This window comes from Schistocerca americana, chromosome 11, assembly GCF_021461395.2.
Source record: "Schistocerca americana isolate TAMUIC-IGC-003095 chromosome 11, iqSchAmer2.1, whole genome shotgun sequence".
Taxonomy (NCBI): Eukaryota; Metazoa; Arthropoda; class Insecta; order Orthoptera; family Acrididae; genus Schistocerca; species Schistocerca americana.
Genome location: NC_060129.1, coordinates 174,489,891 through 174,506,379, shown reverse-complemented (window position 1 = coordinate 174,506,379; position 16,489 = coordinate 174,489,891). Strand labels below are relative to the sequence as shown.

At 40.9% G+C, this 16,489-nt stretch overlaps 1 protein-coding gene across 1 annotated transcript in view; it reads right to left on the bottom strand.

The window, feature by feature from the left end:
• Nucleotides 1-11,033, bottom strand: part of LOC124553490 (cyclic AMP-responsive element-binding protein 5-like) — a 108,042-nt gene extending 97,009 nt beyond the window's left edge. The window contains exon 1 of the mRNA XM_047127345.1: nt 9,691-11,033. The gene's annotated coding sequence lies outside the window, so the exon portion shown is untranslated. The remainder of the gene's footprint in view (nt 1-9,690) is intronic.
• Nucleotides 11,034-16,489: the final 5,456 nt, after the last annotated feature.

Sequence of the window (16,489 nt, the reverse complement as noted above, 5' to 3'; positions counted from 1 at the left end):
ACTCTCGTCGGTCGAGATCCAATGACTGTTAGCAGAATATGGTATCGTTGGGTTCAGGAGGGTAATACGGAACGCCGTGCTGGACCCAACGGCCTCGTATCACTAGCAGTCGAGTTGACAGGCATCTTATCCGCACGGCTGTAACGGATCGTGCAGCCACGTCTCGATCCCTGAGTCAACAGATGGGACGATTGCAAGACAACAACCATCTGCACGAACAGTTCGACGACGTCTGCAGCAGACGGACTATCAGCTCGGAGACCACGAGTTCGGTTACCCTTGACGCTGCATCACAGACAGGAGCGCCTGCGATGGTGTACTCGACGACGAACCTGGGTGCATGAACGGCAAAACGTAATTTTTTGGGTGAATCCAGGTTCTGTTTACAGCATCACGATGGTCGCATCCGTGTTTGGCGACATCGCGGTCAACGCACATTGGAAGAGTGTATTCGTCATCGCCATACTGGCGTATCACCTGGCGTGATTGCGTGGGGTGCCATTGGTTGCACGTCTCGGTCACCTCTTGTTCGCATTGACGGCACTTTGAACAGTGGACGTTACATTTCAGATGTGTTGCGACCCGTGGCTCTACCCTTAATAAAAAAAATAATAATAAAAAATAAAAATTAAAAAATAAAAAAAATAAAAAAAGTTCAAATGTGTGTGAAATCTTATGAGACTTAACTGCTAAGGTCATCAGTCCTTAAGCTTACAGACTACTTAACCTAAATTATCCTAAGGACAAAAACACACACCCATGCCCGAGGGAGGATTCGAACCTCTGCTGGGACCAGCCGCACAGTCCATGACTGCAGCGCCCTAGACCGCTCGGGTAATCCCGCGCGGCCTCTACCCTTCATTCGATCCCTGCGAAACCCTACATTTCAGCAGGATAATGCACGATCGCTTGTCGCAGGTCCTGTACGGGTCTTTCTGGATACAGAAAATGTTTGACTGCTGCCCTGGCCAACACGTTCACCAATTAAAAACGTCTGGTCAGTAGTGGCCGAGCAACTGGCTCGTCACAATACGCCAGTCACTACTCTTGATGGACTGTGGTATCGTGTTGATGCTGCATGGGCAGCTGTACCTGTAGACGCCATCCAAACTCTGTTTGACTCAATGCCCAGGCGTATCGAGGCCGTTATTACGGCCAGAGGTGGTTGTTCTGGGTACTGATTTCTCAGGATCTATGCACCCAAATTGCGTGAAAATGTAATCACATGTCAGTTCTAGTATAATATGTTTGTACAATGAATACCCGTTTATCATCTGCATTTCTTCTTCGTGTAGCAATTTTAATGGCCAGTAGTGTACATAAAGCGCTTGGATATGTGGTACTGCGGCTTTGACCTGTTGGGAACCGCTGGTCACCGTGCAGAGGATGGGAGTTGTGTACTCACACCAGGTGACAGAAGTCAAGTGATACCTCCTAATGTCGAGTCGGACTTCCTTTTGCTCGCAGTAGTGCGCCAACTCGATGTGGCATGGACCTCTATAGCCGTCCACAACTGCGAAAGTGTTACCCGTGCAGGATGTTATGTATGACCGGACCTCTCGATTACGTCCCATAAATTTTAGATGGGATTCATGTCGGCCGATCTGGGTGGCCAAATCATTCTCTCGAACTGTCCACAATGATAGATTAGATTACATAAATTTTTGGTTCCATAGATCCGTGCTGAGGAGATCCTCGCGGATGTGGAATATGTCAATTTTTTTCAATAAAAAGCTGAAATAACATTACTAATAGTATGAATATATAGACAATACATCATTTGTTTCTATTAAAAAATTCGTCAATAGAGTAGAATAGTATGAATATATATACAATACATCATTTGTTTCTATTAAAAAATTCGTCAATAGAGTAGAATAGTATGAATATATACACAATACATCATTTGTTTCTATTAAAAAATTCGTCAATGGAGTAGAATAGTATGAATATATATACAATACATCATTTGTTTCTTTTAAAAAATTCGTCAATGGAGTAGAATAGTATGAATATATAGACAATACATCATTTGTTTCTGTTAAAAAATTCGTCAATGGAGTGGAAGGAGTTGGCCAGTAGTAAGTCTTTCAGGCTCCTTTTAAACTGATCTTTTTTTGTAACTAAATTTTTTATGTTTACTGGCAAATTATTGAAGATGAGTGTTCCTGAGTATTGGACCACTTTTTGAACTAAAGTAAGTGCTTTTAAGTCCTTTTGCAGATCAATTTTGTTCCTGGTATTGTATGTATGAACTGGGCTGTTTGTTGGAAAAAGAGATATATTATTTAGGACAAATTTCATTAATAAGTAAATATACTGAGAGGCAGTAGTTAGTATACCCAGTTCTTTGAAGAGGTTTCTACAGGACGTCCGTGAATTTATTCCACAAATAGTACGTATTAAACGCTTTTGGACTCTGAAAACTTTTGTTTGACTTGAAGAGTTACCCCAAAATATTATACCATATGACATTATGGAATGAAAGTAGGCAAAGTATGCAAGCTTTTTCATTTTTATGTCGCCTATGTCTGCTAACACTCGAATTGCGAATACAGATTTGTTAAGGCGTTTCTGCAATTCTGTGATGTGCTCGTCCCAACTGAATTTGTTATCAAGTTGTAATCCGAGGAATTTAAGACTGTCAACCTCTTCTATCTGCTCTTCTTCATACTTTATGCATATGCTGGGTGGAAACCTCTTACAGGTTCTGAACTGCATATAGTGAGTCTTTTCGAAGTTTAATGTTAGTGAGTTGGCTTTAAACCATTTATTAATATCCATGAAAATATCATTAGCAGATCTTTCTAGAACTACACTCGACATACTATTTATTGCTATAAACTACTCGCGAACAACTGTGGCCCGTTGACATGTCATCGTTGTTTGGGAACTTGAACTCTTATGAATGCCTGCAAATGGTCTCCAAGTAGTCGAACATAACCATTTCCAGTCAGTGATCGGTTCAGTTGCACCAGAGGACACAGTCCATTGCATGTAAACACTGTCCACTGTCCACACCATTAGACAGTGCCTTGGTGAGAATTCGAGTCCATGGCTTCGTGAGGTCTGCGCCACACTCGAACCCTACCATCAGCTCTTACCAACTGACATCCGGACTCACGTGACCAGGCCAAGGTTTTCCAGTCGTCTAGGGTCCAGCCAATTCGGTCACAGAGTCCAGGAGAGGCGCTGGAGGCGATGTCGTGCTGTTAGAAAAGGCACTCGAGTCGGTCGTCTGCTGCCACAGCCCATTAAAACAACTGTCCTACCACACACCTTCGTCGTACGTCCCACGCTGATTTCTGCGGTTATTTCAGGCAGTGTTGCTTGTCTGTCAGCACCGACAACTGTACGCAAACGCCGCTGCTCTCGGTCGTTCAGTGAAGCCATCGGCCACTGCGTTGTCCGTGGTGAGAGGTGACGCCCAAAATTTAGTTTTCTCGACACACTCTTTATACTGTCGATATCGGAATGTTGAATTCCGTAACGATTTCCGAAATGGAGCGTCCCATGCGTCTATTCCGCGTTCAATGTCTGTTAATGTGCGGTCTTAATCTCGTCGGAAATCTTTTCACATGAATCATCTGAGTGCAAATGACAGTTCTGCAAATATAATGCCTCGAGTACCCCATACTATCGCCATCTGTATCGCTATCCCGTGACATTTAACATCTCGGTGTACAAATTCTGTCTACACTCTGGACGTGATACACCGTCAGCAGACCCCTTGAGCTGAAACTACTTCAGTACGACAGAGTGTCGTAGTAAAAAACTGTCGAGTCCGTGATTTAGTAACCTACATAAGAGAATAACAATTACTTAACAAATAATGATAAGAAGAACGCAAAATTCCCAAGACTGGCTAAGTTTCACGGATGCTCGAAATTTAGTGCGGACGTCAATGCGAGATGCTTTTAATAGTTTCCACAACGAAACACTGTCTCAAAATATGGTGGAAAACTCAAAGCGATTCTGGTCGTGTGTAAAGTACACCAGTGGCAAAAAACAGTCAATACTGTCACTTAGCGATAGCGATGGAAATGTTACCGATGATGGAGCCACTAAAGCGGAGTTACTAAATACAGTTTTCCGTAATTCCTTCACGAAAGGAGACGAAATAAATATTCCAGAATTCGAAACCAGAACAGCTGTTAGCATAAGTAACATAAAAGTAGATATCTTAGGTGTTGCGAAACAACTCAAATCACTTAAGAAAGGCAAGACTTCTGGTCCAGATGGTATACCAACCAGGTTCCTTTCAGAGTATGCAGACACAATAGCGCCTTTCTTAGCAATCGTATACAACCGCTCACTTTACGAAAGGTCTGTTCCTAAAGACTGGAAAGTAGCACAGGTCACACCAATATTCAAGAAACGAAATGGGAATAACCCATTGAATTACAGACCTATATCACTGATCTCAATTTGCAGTAGGATTTTGGAGCATGTACTCGAACATTATGAATCACGTTGAAGAAGATGACTTATTGATACATAACCAACACGGATTCAGAAAATATCGTTCTTGTGCAACACAACTAGCTCTTTATTCCCATGAAGTAATGAGTGCTGTCGACAAGGGATCTCAGATCGATTCCATATTCCTGGATTTCCAGAATGCTTTCGATACCGTTCCTCACAAGCGACTATTAATCAAATTGCGTGCATGTGAAGTATCGTCTCAGTTGTGTGACTGGATTCGTGATTTCCTCTCGGAGAGGTCAGAGTTCGTAGTGATAGACGGTAAATCATCGAGTAGAACAGGAGTGATATCTGGCGTTCCACAAGGTAATGTCGTAGGCCCTCTGCTGTTCCTGATTTACATAAATGATCTAGGTGATAATCTGAGCAGCCCCCTTAGATTGTTTGCAGATGACGCTGTAATTTACCGTCTAGTAAAATCATCAGACGATCAATTCCAGTTACAAAATTATCTAGAGAGAATGGTGCGAAAAGCGGCAATTAGCACTGAACAAAGAAAAGGGCGAGGTCATCCACATGGGCACTAAAAGAAATCCGATAAATTTTGCGTATACGATAAATCGTACAAAGGGCTGTCAATTCGACTAAATACCTAGGAATTACAATTACGAGCAACTTAAATTGGAAAGACCACATGCATAATATTGTGGGGAAGGCGAAACAAAGACTGCGCTTTGTTGGCAGAACACTTCGAAGATGCGACAAACCCACTAAAGAGACAGCGTACATTACACTTGTTCGTCCTTTGCTGGAATATTGCTGTGGGCAGCTCGTTTCGTGTTATCGCGCAATAGGGGTGAGAGTGTCACTGATATGATACGCGAGTTGTGGTGGCAGTCACTGAAACAAAGGCGGTTTTCTATGCGGCGAGATCTATTTGCGAAATTTCAATCACCAACTTTCTCTTCCGAATGCGAAAATATATTGTTGATATCAACCTACGTAGGGGGAAATGATCATCATAACATAAAATAAGAGAGCTCGAACGGAAAGATTTAGGTCCTTTTTTCCACGCGCCATTCGAGAGTGGAATGGTAGAGAAGTAGTATTAAAATGGTTCGAGGAACCCTCTGCCAGGCACTTAAGTGTGAATTGCAGAGTAACCACGTAGATGTAGAACAGTAGTCGAGATCTCTATTTGCTCATGAGCCAGTTACAGGAACTCAGCTCAGCACTTCATACACCAGCACTTCAGTATACCTCAGACTCAACAGAGGGGCAAAGAATCGTCAGTCTGCTTACAGGGAAATGACTTAACTCGCTCCTAGCGGCGAAATCGACACTTTGCAAATTCTGACAGTGAGACTTTTCACTGACGCTCTCGTCAGTGAAATGAAATGAAATGCCGTGCGGTTAGGGCGTCTCGTTCGCCTCGTGCAAGGGTTTTGAGTCGACGGCACTTCGGCGACTTGCGTGTCGATGGGGATGAGATGAGGATGGAGGCAACACAGCACCCAGTACCTGAACCGAGAAAATCTCCGGCCCAGGCGGGAATCGAACCCAGGCCCCTTCTCATGTCAGTCCGTCGCACTGCGAAGTCTCTAAGTCGCTACCGCGCGATGTATCTTCACGCGTAGCCACAAAGGGTTTATAACACTAAATTAACTAAGCCATTATTTCTTTGTACATTATGAAAAGTTTAGAAGTTTAAGTCGCTTGAATTTAGTCCATACCGTTTGTATTACACAGAACTCAAATAATAATTCTGTCTCGAAATCTGGCGGAAAACCCAAAGAGATTCTGGTCACACATTAAGCACACCAGGGGCAAGACGCAATCAATACCTTCACTGCGCGATAACAACGGTGAAGTCACTGATGACAGTGCCACTAAAGCAGAGTTATCAAACACGGTTTTCTGAAACTCCTTCACCAAAGATGTCGCAGAAAATATTCCTGAAGTCCAATCAAGAAGAAATGCCAAGATGAGAAACATAGAAGTAAATATACTCAGTGTAGCAAAGCAGCTTAAATGACTTAATAAAGGCAAGGCCTCCGGTCCAGATTGTATACCAGTCAGGTTCCTCTCAGAGTATGCTGATAAAATAGCTCCATACTTAGCAATTATATCCGACCACTCGCTCACAGAACGATCCGCACCTAAAGACTGGAAAATTGCTCAAGTCACACCAATACCCAAAAAGGTAAGTAGGAGTAATCCGCTGAATTACAGGCCTATATCACTAACGTCGATTTGCTGTAGGGTTTTGGAACATATACTGTATTCGAACATTATGAAGTATCTCGAAAAAAACGATTTATTGACACATAGTCAGCACGGATTCAGTTAACACAACAAGCTCTTTATATTCTTGAAGTAGTAAGTGCTATCGTCAGGGGATGTCAAATTGATTCCACATTTTTAGATTTCCAGAAGCCTTTCGACACCGTTCCTCACAAGCGTCTTCTGACCAAACTGCGTGCCTACGGAGTATCGCCTCAGTTGTGCGACTGGATTCGTGATTTCCTGTCAGAAAGGTCACAGTTCGTAGTAATAGACGGAAAGTCATCGAGTAAAACAGAAGTTATATCCGGCGTTCCCCAAGGAAGTGTTGTGGGCCCTCTATTGTTCCTGATGTATGTTAACGACATAGGAGACAATCTGGGGAGCCGTCTTAGATTGTTTGCAGATGGTGCTGTCATTTATCTTCTTGTAAAGTCATCAGATGATCAAAACGACTTGCAACATGATTTAGATACGATATCTGTATGGTGCGAAAAGTGGCAATTGACCCTGAATAAGGAAAAGTGTGAAGTTATTCACACGGGTACTAACAGAAATCAGCTAAATTTCGATTACGCGAAAAGTCACACAAATCTGAAGGCCGTAAATTCAACTAAATACTTAGGGATTACAATTACAAATAGCCTAAACTGGAACATCACGTAGATTCTGTTGTGGGTAAAGCAAACCAAAGACTGCGGTTCATTGGCAGAACACTTTGAAGGTGCAACAGGCCTACTACAGAGACTGCTTACACGACGCTTGTCCGCCCTATTCTGGAGTACTGGTGTGCGGTGTGGGATCCGCATCAGGTGGGACTGACGGATGACATCGAAAAAGTACAAAGAAGGGCAGCTCCTTTCTTGTATTATCGCGAAATAGGGGAGATAGTGTCACAGACATGATACGTAATTGGAGTGGCAATCATTAAAACAAGGCGTTTTTCGTTGCGACGGGATCCTCTCACGAAATTTCAATCACCAGTTTTCTTCTCCGATTGCAAAAACATTCTGTTGGCCCGCAACTACATAGAGAGAAATGATCATCACGATAAAATAAGAGAAATCAGGGCTTGAACAGAAAAATTTAAGTGCTCGTTTTTCCCGCGTGTCGTTCGAGAGTGGAACGGTAGAGAGACAGGTTGAAGGTGGTTCATTGAACCCTCTGCCAGGCACTTTATTGTGGATAGCAGAGTAATCCCGTAGATGTAGATGTAAGAATAATGCGAACAACAGAATGGCGAATAGCCGAAAAAGCGTCACGGGTGGAGTACAATGGGTCGACCTGTCTGTCTCACGAATTTCTTCGGCGGGCAGAACTGAAGCCGATTTCGTGCCGGAGGAAAAGAGACTTTGCCACAATATTGTGCTTCCATCGCCGGGAAGAAGCCATTACAAAAAGGTAAGAGAGATTCGTGCGTGCTTAGAGATGTACATGTTATCATTTATCAGGAATAGAACTGATCATAAAAAAAATTGTTGCGAAGTTCCCTCCTCCACGTACTTTACACTCAAAAGCGCATTAAGTATATAGATGTATATGCTAACATTTGTCTGGAATAGGACTAAAGCTATAAAAAAATTGGTGCGCACTTCCCTCCTTCACGCACTTTACAGTCAAAAGCGCATTAACTACGTAGATGCCGAACACTGATAATGTCTAGCATTGTAACCACGTTACTGATCAAGCAAAAGAGTAAGTATCAAAAACCACAAAAACACAGAACTATCGCACAATCAGCCTAAAGACTCATGCGTCCATGTTTCTGACAAAAATGATATTGAGAAGACAGGAAAGAAAAATGAGGATAGGTTACATGACGATGTTTGGCTTTCGGAAAATTAAGGGCACCAGACATGCAGTTCTGAATTTGCGACTGATATCGGAAGCAAGACTTCACAGGGAAATCAAGACTCGTTCATAGGATTTGTAAAGCTAGAAAAAGCATTAGACAGAGTAAACGGTTGTTAAGATGATCGTAATTTTGAGGAAAGTAGGATAAAGGTGTACGGAAAGCAAGAAATACACAATGCGTACAACAAGCAAGAGGGAACATTAAGTGTGTAAGATCAAGAACGAAGGGTGTAAGAGACAGATGTAGTCTTTGTCCCCTACTACTGTGTCTATACACTGAAAAAGCAATGACAGAAACAAAAGAAATGTTCAAGGGTGGAATTAATATTCAGGGTGAAACGATATCATTACTATCATCACTGAAACTGGAAGAGGATTACCGGACGTGTTGAATGCAATTAAGTGTCTAATGAGTATAGAATATGGAATGAGAGTAAAGTGAAGAAAGACCAAACTATTGAGGAGTGGCAGAAAGGCGATTAGCGATAAACATAACATCAAAATTGGAAACGTCGAAGTAGATGAATTGAGGGATTCCACTACTTTAGCAGCAAAGTAACACACTGCATACGAAGCAAGGAGGACACATAAAGCGGACTAGCACATTCAACATCGGCCTTAATCTGAGGAAGATACTTCTTATAATATAGCACATTTGGAGGACAACTGTATGGTAGTTAATCAAGGATTGTGGGAAAACCAGAAACTGGAGTAGAAGAGAACATGCGGAGTTTGACACGCGCTGCTACAGAAAGATGTCGAGAATTAGGCGGACTTACAAGAAATTGAGAGGTTCTCCGCAAAATCGGCGAAGAAAAGGACGATTAGAAGACATGGACAAGAAGAAGCGACATAGTGATAAAATAAAATATGGCAAGACATCAGGGAATAACTTCCATGGTAGTAGAGGGAGATGCCGAAGGTAAAAACTGGCGGAGAAGAGAGAGAGTGGAATACATCCAAAAAATAACTGAAGACGTAGGGTACCAACGCTACTGTGGGATGAAGAGGTTGGTACAAGAGAGGAATTTGTGGCGGGCCGCACCGAACCAGCCAGAAGACTGAAGATTCAAAACAAAAATTTAAAAAAAATTAAATACAGAATACATAATATTTTCTCTTACTTACCTTCAAATTGTCTTCTGTCTGCAGTTGCCAAATCTGTGTTCTTTGTCTTTTAGCCGCTTCCAAGGGACTTCTCGATTCTTAAAAACACGTCACCTGCCTCCAACAATGGTATCACTGCAACAGTATTGTCCTCTGTGACCGAGCTGAAATATCTTGCTCTTAACAGGAAGTAGACATCAAAATCAACTACTGTTCGAGCAGTAGACGACGGATGTAGATCGTTGTTGATTTTCACAGACCAACATCAACTATCGGCGTCTATGTTCGATAACTAAATATTCAAACTTTTTACTTGTGGTAACTGTCAAGTATTAACATTTTACCGTGACAAGACACTACAATTATTTTTGCTTTGACTGTCTTCTTGGCGAAGAGGAAAAACGTCGAAAACGTAGGTAAAGCTGGAAATCTAAAAAAGACACTTTTTTCGAACAATTAGTTGGCAGGTCCTCATTGTCCCCTCACAAAAATTCTGTTACTGTAGCGTAGCAGTTGTGTCAACAGTTTAGAGCATAATATAGATATCTAGGTAAGTCACAGCCTTCTAGAAACACAGCTCGTTCTCTAGAAATCGGTACAGATGTCCTCCGTGGAAGCAAATCACGCACGTAACCCAGAAAGATCCGTTTCACTAGAGTATGCTGAAGTCCTTGCGTTTTGATGAACTACGCTGGAAGATTCGCTCAACAGATTGTAATGGAAAAACAGGTCCAGAGAATTATTAACCACACAGCTGATGCTCGTAGCTCTGAGGAACACACGAATATGTCAGTCTATTTACACACTGAGCAATGTTCCTTCACCCGCTAGGTGTTACGCTGCATCTTGAAGATCGCCCTGTAATAATTCTCGAAGCACCACTGTCGTCTTCGCATCACACTTTATTTGCCCTGGGGTCGCAATAGTTTGACCATTTGTTCAGTTTCAGAGACAGTCTAGAGAAGGGATCGAACACGGCATCCAGCAAAACACATCTCTGTACACAGTTACACTTGAGCTGCGCGCAAAATAAGCACTGAAGAAAATATACGCTGACAAAAAAAAAATTAAAAAATCGAATTGCTATGCAATCCGCGAAACGAAAAACAGCTAATCGACGAAGCAGGCAGGGTATTATGATAAGAATAAAAATGAAGGTTTAATAAAGAGCAAAGGAAAATTTAAAAAAAAAATAATAATGACAAATTTTCCGCGCCAAACGCGTGGTCACATTGTCGAAGCGTCGTGTTCAATTTGCCGAAGAAACCCGCGAGATTGGAAGAGTCATCGGCAGCGAAACTGGGCCGGTTTTCCCGCACTGCCTGGGCTTTCGACGGCAGTGACGTCTCGAACGCCTGCCTCCATCCCCCTACACCCTCCCCTCTGCCCCCACCCACGCCAGAGCATCGGAATTGCCCCATCTCGCGCGCGTCTCGCAGCTTCCGCGCTGCCCCATTCAACGCCTGCGAGGAGAGCGGGCCCGCGTCGCTCGTCTGCTATTGGCCGGCCGCTGCCCCCACTACTCCTCTGCCGAGGCGCCAGACGGCCATACAGCTCGCCGCTTCCCCCACCACCGCGCTCTGCGGAGACATCGCCGCATATCGTCGCGGGAGGCAAGCGTCCGTTCGTTCTCAACCAAACAGTCGCGTAACGCTCTTTCGTTTTTTCTTAGCTCCTCCCCCTCCGCCTCGCCGATGAGTCTCTTTCAACTCCTAGCGCTCCATTCACCAGAAGTGCGAACCGTCTTCTGTTTTTTTACTAACGGTTTCGCAGTCCAGAAATAGTCTCTGGCGTCTGTTAACCGGCGCCTGCCGACGAACCGAAGTCGGAAATTAATGCACAAATTGTATGGAATTAAACAATCTTCTTTCCGTGCTCGCAAAGAAAACCTGCATAGAATTTTCGCCTTATGCAAGACACAGTTTATTTATTTTTGTTTCACCCATAAGGAAATACGTAGAAATATCGGAACACGTGAGGCAATACTGACCCTACGACTTATCTTAGAAGCTAGGTTAAGGAAAGGCAACCATACGTTTCTAGCATTTGTTGACTTAGAGAAAGATTTTGACGATGTTGACTGGAATACTCTGTTTCAAATTCTGAAGGTGGCAGGGGTAAAATACAGGGAGCGAAAGCTATTTACAATTTGTACAGAATCCAGATGGCAGTTGTAGGAGTCTAGGAACATCAAAGGGAAGCAGTGGTTGGGAAGGGAGTGAGACAGGGTTGTAGCCTCTCCCCGATGTTATTCGATCTCTATATTGAGCAAGCAGTGAAGAAAACAAAAAAAAATTCGGAGTTGGTATTAAAATCCATGGAGCAGAAATAAAAACTTTGAGGTTCGCCAATGACATTGTAATTCTGTCAGAGACAGCAAAGGACCTGGAAGAGCAGCTGAACGGAATGGACAGTGTCTTGAAAGGAGGATATAAGATGAACATCAACAAAAGCAAAACGAGGATAATGGAATGTAGTCGAATTAAGTCGGGTGATGCTGAGGGAATTTGATTAGGAAATGAGACACTTAAAGTAGTAAAGGAGTTTTGCTGTTTGGGGAGCAAAATAACTGATGATGGTCGAAGTAGAGAGGATATAAAATGTAGACTAGCAATGGGAAGGAAAGCGTTTCTGAAGAAGAGAAATTTGTTAACATCGAGTGTAGATTTAAGTGTCAGGAAGTCGTTTCTGAAAGTATTTGTATGGAGCGTAGCCATATATGGAAGTGAAACATGGACGATAAATAGTTTGGACAAGAAGAGAATAGAAGCTTTCGAAATGTGGTGCTACAGAAGAATGCTGAAGATTAGATGGGTAGATCACATAACTAATGAGGAGGTATTGAATAGAATTGGGGAGAAGAGGTGTTTGTGGCACAACTTGACAAGAAGAAGGGACCGTTTGGTAGGACATGTTTTGAGGCATCAGGGGGTGACAAATTTAGAATTGGAGGGCAACGTTGAGGGTAAAAATCGTAGAGGGAGACGAAGAGATGAATACACTAAGCAGATTCAGAAGGATGTAGGTTGCAGTAAGTACTGGGAGATGAAGAAACTTGCACAGGATAGATTAGCATGGAGAGCTGCACCAAACCAGTCTCAGGACTGAAGACCACAACAACGACCACAACAACATGTCTGTGAATGGAAGGAAAGATACGACAGCAATTTTAACTTGGTCTGTAGTGCGACGTGAAAGTGAACGGTTTTTGTTCCAGTTTTTTCAGTAGTGTTATTGTAACTTTTGGTGATTTTCAACGCGGGATAAACCTTTAATTGCTAATTGTATGGGCTTAAATGACATATAATCGTATAGTGCATGTCATTCCTGTACGTTAGCTATATAGTACTTTTAAATCTGTCAGTTATATATGCTCCATAAATGTTGTTAAAAAAATATGCTTTTAGTGACGAACGGGACGGGGCAGAATGGTAGTTCTGCCCTGTCACTTTTTGTGCAAGTAAATTTCAAACAATATATATTTCTTTTTCCCTATTTGTTACAGATGGTGTAAACACGCCTCAGAAAGACTCATAGATACAATGGGATACTAAATAAATGGAAATGGCAGTATCAACCATTTTATTTTCTGAAATGGAAATTTTAAAAGCAACTGACGAGTTAAACGCACCCGAATCAACGTTGGAATGATACGTTTACTTAGCTAAGAATAATCGTGACTACAGAGATGACAAATAAAATGGAAAATTTCCAAATGTGTTCGTTCACTGCAGGTCAAGAGGACGAACTGGTAGCGTACCTGTAATCAATAGAGAGCAGATTCTCTAGTCTGACGATAAAACGTCACATGGTCAGATGATTAGCCTGTCAACTAGCGGAAAGAAATAGCTTAGCTCACAGATTTGACAGAGAAAGTTGTCTGATTGGGCATGACAGGGTTGTAGGATTTATTGCTAGGCATCCTATGTTTTCTGTTCGCAATCCTGAGAATAGGTCGAATGCACGAGGGATGGGATCCAAAAAAATAGCAATAACGGTAACTTGGTATTAAGGATTAAAAAGAATTCTACACTTTTCAAAATAATATTAAAATATTTTAGAAGTATTCTGAGTTCGAGTCTCGGTCCGAAACACAGTTTTAATCTGGCAGGAAGTTTTTGATTTGGCGTAAAGTTTGAACTGACAAACGGCTTCCCTGAAACACTTAAAGATACGGTCTATAAAATAATATTTATGGGAGAAATTTCTGTCTTTCAAAATAAAAGCAGGCCTACGATAATGTGACGGCGTATCCCTGATTCTTTTTAATAGTCCACTGGAGAAAACAGTAAGAATTTGGAACGAAAAACTTATTGAACTCAACATCTCGCCTATAAGCTAAGGAAGAGGAAGCAAAAAGATCGAAACCAACTGTCTTGCATTTGCAGAAGATTTTGCTATACTTTCCAAAAATGTGGCACTGCTATAGCACGAACGAATCTTCTCAAGAAATAGCCAGCAGAACTGGTTTAAGAATTTCTGCAGAAAAAAAAGCAAAATTTTTAACAAATGTTAAGGATGCTCCAAAATTCCTGGAAACAGATATTGGCCAAGTAGAAAGGATAAAAAAAATCAAATATCTACGGGAGATATTCGAAAAAAAGTTTTGAATAATCTGCATTAGAGGAAAGGTTGCATAAAATGGGGAGAGCGTATGGTATCGCCAAATACCTCTATAATAATAAGTGCCTGCCAAAAACTGCAAAAATAAGACATTATAACACATTAGTGAAGCCAAAATGCCTACATGCAAGTGAATGCCTACTATTAAACTATAATTTAGATAAATTAGAAATACTAGAAAGGCGAATTATAAGGAAAATATTAGTACCACAAAAGCAGCAAAAGGTTGGAAATTACGAAGTAATGCTTAAAGGTACCAAAATATAGAAAATATTTCAAACGTAATTAGAAAAAGATGACTCATGTTTTTTGTAAATTTATTTCGAATGAAAGACAGTAGATTAACGAATAAGATTTTCAAATATTTGTGGGATAAGAAGTCCACAACAAGCTGGGTCAACGAAGTAAAAAATAATTTAGAAGTAAACAATATACGAGTAAAAACAGAAGATATAAACAACTGGAAGCCTTTCGGAAAACATGGATGTATTACAAGGTAGGGTAGCTATAAAGACTAGTATATACCGGTCTGAAGATAGAAAGAAGAAGCATAGTGAACAGATGAAAGCACACTTCAAGAAAAGAAAAGAACAAAGAAAGAGGAACTGAAATTGGAACGTGAACCTCATATGGCCTATCGCAGTAAAAAAATTTAAAAAATATTTTCTTATTGTTAACGATTTTTGAAGATTCCATACTCTTTAGTCTAAACTGTTCATTAAAGAGCTTTATGTCTTAGTTTTAAGATGGTATTCCTAATGAGTACAACGTTAATGCAATAATTTCACAAAATATGCCTTATCTTATTCATCCTCGTGGGTTGGGCAGAACGAGAAATATGCAAACATTTCTTTGAAAAATGAAGTTACGTAAGGTTATATTACAAGGTGATATTTTACACGTTTGAGAACTGATTCATTATGTTTCTTCATTTTGCAAAAATTTTTAAACATGAAAGAGTTCCTCTAAAAGCTTACATTTATGGTTTAAGCTGTGTGCATGTCCTTAGGTATCGTTAACTCGTGGCCCCCAATTTAACACAGACTGTATTCATGCAGTGTGTGAAAATGACGCCTCTTATCGACTTACAATAAACGTTACACATGGTTTCAAACATTTTCGAAACTTTTTCTCACTGATACTACCCACAAATTAATACCCTATAGGAAAAAAATGTATCGCTTTCCCTATTTTCGCTCTCAGTGCAGTAAAAAGGAGTACCAAGCGCGACGATTTCGATTTATTACCTCTTTACTGCCAACTTCACTCTCCATATATTTTGAACAATACATCCATATGTAGGCCCCTACCATCAAATGTACCCGCGAAATTATATCACTGCACGACACACAGCTCAGGAAATATGATGTCGTAAAAACTGAGATGTGTGAAAAACTGGCTTTTACCAAACGAAGAATAAATTACTCAAACTATACTCATCCAGCTGCTGATAATGGTGGGAATGGGGGCGAATTAGAGGTTGTAATTTCCCCCCTCCTTCCTTTTTCCATTTATTGTCCACATTAAAAAATGCTCAGTCCAAGTAATTAATAAGCTAAAGTCTTTTATGAAGATTTGAGAGGAGCGAAGATAACAATAAACTTTCAAGCCATGTTGAGATGGCTCCAGTTCTTCTTGTCTAGGGGTCTGATTATTGAAACTGAAAATCTAACATCAGGTCTTCACGATTGGTTTGAACTAAATAAACATTGTTGTTGCAGATTTTTTTTACGTAAATATATTTTCCATTGATTTTCTCACATTTTAGTATATCATACAGAAATTTGACTTTTGACATTCACAAAGCTGAAATTACGTTGTGTGCACAAAAATACGTCCTATCACATCAGAGGCAAGCTTACGACTCATACACTCTGCAGAAATAACAATATTCCAAAGACTTTACAATTTTTCTTAACAAATGAATTCCTGCTAGTTTTCGTTACATTATTAATTTCGACTATCATTTCGTAAATGAATTCAGAAATTAATATAGTAAACAGTACAGGATTGCGTAATTAATAATAGAAATTTTAGGTGTGCAAATAATTCGTAATTTCAAATGTTTCTAAAACAATAAATGTGACTGTACATTCGGAACTAGCACTTAACGATTTTAACATCAAAACTAAAGTATTTTATACAGCAATTTCTCTTCATAAATTTTACCTTCAAATATAATATAGTGTGTATAAAA